We start from the raw sequence: 5,152 nt of genomic DNA, 5'->3' as shown, positions 1-5,152 counted from the left end.
ACTTCGGGAGGTGATCACGGGCATATACTACATATACTTTACACTATTACATTACCTGTGATACTGTACGGAGATGGGGGCTGAAAGGACAGGTGGCTCCATCCCGGTAGAGGTGGGCCTGGGTTCCCGACGGCCCCTGACTGTTACTTTGTGGCGGAGCGACAGGGCAGGTTGAGACCGCCTAGGAGAGAGGTGGGCCTGGCCCTGGTCGGCGTTCGCGGATACTTAACACGCTTAACGAGATCTTGGTATTTGATCTGAGTCTGGCCATTTGGTCTATACGCACTAACCATCTACGCGGGAGTAGTGATGGGTATCCCGGCGTCGTGGTATCAGCCGAAGCCTTCATGACGCCAGCGACTGAGCGGCGCGCGCCGGATTGGAACGTAAGCCTGCTCTTGTATTAAAGGGGCTAGTTCTGCTTTCGGCCGCCCTCACAACGTGTAGGTGTCCTAAGGGCGATGGGCCCAGACCCTGTGCGCTTAGGTTTAGACCGGCGTGCTGGCCTCTCTGTTGTGCCTAGGTGGGGCTGTGACGTGTTGATCTTCCGCGGTCGGGCATGACCCAGGAAAGTGTGTCCGGCCAAATGGGATCAAGCGTGTTGGGTTATGTGGTGCACCCCTGCAGGGAAGTTAATCTATTTGAATAGCCGTGATCTTCGGTAACAGGACGACTTGGAGTTGTACCTTGACCTTATGACAACTAGAACCGGATACTTAATAAAACATACCCTTCCAAGTTCCACAAACAACCCGGTGATCGCTTTTCCACAGGGCGACGAGGGAAGGATCGCCGGGTAGGATTATGCTATGCTATGCTACTTGGAGATGCTACTTGGAGGACTTCAGTCTACTCTCTTCTACATGCTGCAAGACGGAGGCTGCCAGAAGCGTAGTCTTCGACAGGATTAGCTATCCCCCTCTTATTCTGGCATTCTGCAGTTCAGTCCACCGATATGGCCCTTTACACATATACCCATGCATATGTAGTGTAGCTCCTTGCTTGCGAGTACTTTGGATGAGTACTCACGGTTGCTTTTCTCCCTCTTTTCCCCTTTCCCTTCTACCTGGTTGTCGCAACCAGATGCTGGAGCCCAGGAGCCAGACGCCACCGTCGACGATGACTCCTACTACACTGGAGGTGCCTACTACTACGTGCAGGCCGATGACGACGACCAGGAGTAGTTTAGGAGGATCCCAGGCAGGAGGCCTGCGCCTCTTTCGATCTGTATCCCAGTTTATGCTAGCCTTCTTAAGGCAAACTTGTTTAACTTATGTCTGTACTCAGATATTGTTGCTTCCGCTGACTCGTCTATGATCGAGCACTTGTATTCGAGCCCTCGAGGCCCCTGGCTTGTATTATGATGCTTGTATGACTTATTTATGTTTTAGAGTTGTGTTGTGATATCTTCCCGTGAGTCCCTGATCTTGATCGTACACATTTGCATGCATGATTAGTGTACGATTGAATCGGGGGCGTCACAGCCGGCTGATTCAATGCGCCCACGACGCAGGCATCCTCCTGTCGCTGCACCCGTGGAGGCCTATTCTGGCTATATCATTACATGCCGATGACGTCATGCTATTCTGCCATGCCACAGAGAGCGACATAACTGCGGTCAAGGAAATCCTTGGCCTGTTTGGCGGAGTGTCCAGCCTCAAAGTAAATTATGCCAAGAGCTCGGCCACGGTCTTGCATGGGGAGCAAGTCACCACTGAGATCATCACCGGCTTGGGTTGTTCGACCGCTGCGCTGCCAGTCACTTACCTCGGCATACCCTTGACGACGCGCCGCTCGTCCACCGGTCAGCTACAGCCCTTGGTCGACAGGGTCGCCGGGCGCTTGCCCGCCTGGAAAGCATGGCTTATGAACAGAGCCGGCAGGCTTGCCCTCATCAAGTCGGTTCTCTGCGCAATCCCGGTGCACCAGTTGCTTGCTTTTTCCCCCACGAAGAAAACTCTGCCGCAGCTCGAGAAGATTCAACGGGGATTCTTATGGGCTGGGCGAGCCGTCGCCAACGGCGGTCACTGCCATGTGAACTGGCGCCTTGTCTCCCGCCCCCTCGAGCTTGGAGGTCTCGGGGTTCGCAACCTCGAGCGCACCGGGCTTGCGCTCAGACTGCGGTGGCTATGGCTCTCGTGAACTGACGAGGGACGCGCCTGGCAAGGGCTGGATCTCCAATTCTCCTGCCACAAGCGCTCCCTGTTCTTTGCTTCCACCTTCATGGCCATTGGGAATGGCATGAAAGCCCTGTTCTAGGAGGATCTATGGCTCAACAGCCACTCCGTCGGCGAGCTCATGCCCCTGCTCTACAACTGCGTCCCCAAACGACAGCGCAAGGTTAGAACGGTGGCTGAAGGCCTCAACGGCAACGCTTGGGCCCATGACATCCAGGGCGTTCTCAGCCTCCACGAGATCGGTCAGTACCTGCAGCTTTGGCACCTCGCGCAGCAGGCCACACTTAGCGATGCCCCTGATCAACTGATCTGGAAGTGGACCGCGAGCGGCATCTATTCTGCGCAGACTTGCTACCTGGCCACCTTCCAAGGATCCACGCAATCCTACTCCTGGAAGCTGATTTGGAAGGCGTGGGCTCCCCCGAGGGTCAAGTTTTTCCATTGGCTCGCTAAACTGGATCGTTGTTGGACCGCCGACCGTCTGGCCCGCCATGGCCTGCAGCAGCATCCGCGTTGTCTCCTGTGCGATCAGGCACCAGAAACGATCCGGCACCTCTTGCTTGACTGCCCCTTCTCGAGGTAGGCACGGCACGAGACCCTGGCGTGGCTGCGCATTCCAGCGCCGATCCCCAACCAGGAGCCCACCCTCATGGACTGGTGGCAACATGCCAAGCACGACACGCCACAAGCACAACGCAAGGCACTGCAATCTGTAGCGCTCCTAGTACTGTGGCTCGTCTGGAAGCATAGGAACAGCTGCGTTTTCGATAACGCGACGCCTTCCCTCGGCACGCTCGACGACCGAATCAAGGAGGAAGCCGGCTCCTGGGCTAAGGCCGGAGCGGCAGGTCTTAGAGTAGTCCTCCCCCCTACATGGGATGTGCACTGAGCCTTGTATCTTATTCTCGCTTTATTCGTCCTAGGACGACTGTAACTGACTCCCTACCTTTTCAATGAAAAGAAACGCAAGTCTTTTGCGTTTTCTCGAGAAAAAAAAAACATTGCTGGCCATGTTCATGGTGTAGGTATCTTCAGGAAGATATGTTAGAAGCAACTCTTAGCTGTCCTAGATAGATTCTGGCATATCTACTTGGTATCTACACAAAGCATACAATGATTTTGCTTGAACTGATACAGAGCATCTTTCTTTCCAATCTTGTGCTATGGGGCATGTCCTACATTTTTTAAGAGAATTTTGACTTCTTTTTTACAACTTCTAGAGCAGGAATTTGTGGAGCTCTTTAATTGTTGTGTTTTATGTTTTTTTATCTTTGCTTATTGCAACCCATCAGTTGATACTAGGTTTATCACTAGCTATCAGAAATTGGAGTGGTAAAGATGGCTTTTGGTTATTTGTATCTTGCCATGTAAAACATGATGTTTTATTTTAGGGCCAATTCCAGTTCTGCCCCTAACTCGAACCCACTACTCAGTTTTGCCCCTAATTTTTTGGTATGCTCAGTTTTGCCCCTCTGCCGTTAGTGCCACTTATAAAAATGCCCCTCCGAGCCGTTACCATCCAGTCAAAGGGCGTTGACCATTTTTTGGGCGTCTACTGGACATTTTTGCCCCTGGAAAAAAATAAAACAGAAATTACAAAATAAAAGAGAAAGGACACGCTTACCTTTCGGCCCAGGACGGCCTAGTCAGCCTAGCCAACTGGCTCATCATCCTCCCCCTCTGCCGAGGCCGAGGGCATGTCGCCCACATGCTCACCTGAGCGTCGCCGCACCCGTGGCCAATGTCGTTGAGAGGCCAAGCCGCCATGTCCCCGATGCCCGCCGTTAAGCTATGAATCACCACGCCAGCGATAGAGACGTCGGGTGCCCTTCAACTTCTCAACCGAAGCCATCTCCGCCGCATCTGTCCATCGGCCGCCATCTTCGATTCGCCGTTGTTCGAGATCCCCTGACGCTAAATTACCGTCCCTGAGATCCATATGTCGCCGTGGATCTTCTAGACAACTCACCGATGAGCCCCTCTTCGTACAACCCCCTCCTCACGATACCTCGCTCCGGCGGCCGTAGACGGGGTACATGTGCTCGCCATCGGGCCTCGGGAGTCTTTCTACCACTCTGGCATGCACGCGGTGAGGCCCTCTCCCCCGTGCCTTCTATCCCCTCTCCCCCGTGCCTTCCAGCCCCTCTGCCACCATGCTTCGACCGGCGCCGCCGCTGGCCTCGGCCATGGCCGAGACTCCGACCGTCCCTGCTCGCCCTGCCACTTCAGTTCGAGTCCGAGCAAGCCCAGGCGCATGCGCAGGACGAAATCATCGCCGTTTCGGTCGCCGGACAAAGCTCCCATGCCCTCTGCCGTGGCTCGCCGACGGCTTAACGCCGGTGGTTTGACTAGGATTAGTGCGCTTCCTATGACAGTGGGGCCTATTAATTAGTTTAACCCTAATCCTAATTAGTGAGACTAATCTGTGTGCCCTAACAGTTAACAAAACTACTAATCATTTAGAAAAATAACTAGACACTTACATGTGGGGTCCCACATGTAAGTGAGAGAGAGTTTTTTTTCTGTGATGGGTCCACATGTAAGTGAGTGAGAGAATGGATATGGTTTTTATTTTTATTTTTATTCAGTGGGTCCCACCCGTAAGTGACACATGTAGTCAGGGGCAAAATGTCCAACAAACGCCCAGATAGCGGTCAACGCCCTTTGACTGGATGGTAACGGCTCGGAAGGGCATTTCTGTAAGTGACACTAACGGCAGAGGGGCAAAACTGAGCATACCTAAAAATTAGGGGCAAATGTGAGTAGTGGGTTCGAGTTAGGGGCACAGGTGTAAATGTCCCTTTATTTTACTTTGCAGCGGTGCCCCTAAGAATCAAGAACAGGGTGCCCCTGTGAAAATGGTAGTCTCTTTTAGTTGCTGCACACTGTTATGTTAGCACCAATTAAAAGATTGTGTAGCAGGTAAATTTGTTTCAACCACAACCCTTCTTTTTTGCTTGCAGACTATGTTTTCG

The sequence above is a fragment of the Triticum dicoccoides genome, chromosome 6B (genome assembly GCF_002162155.2).
Source record: "Triticum dicoccoides isolate Atlit2015 ecotype Zavitan chromosome 6B, WEW_v2.0, whole genome shotgun sequence".
Taxonomy (NCBI): domain Eukaryota; kingdom Viridiplantae; phylum Streptophyta; class Magnoliopsida; order Poales; family Poaceae; genus Triticum; species Triticum dicoccoides.
This window is presented reverse-complemented; position numbering follows the sequence as displayed.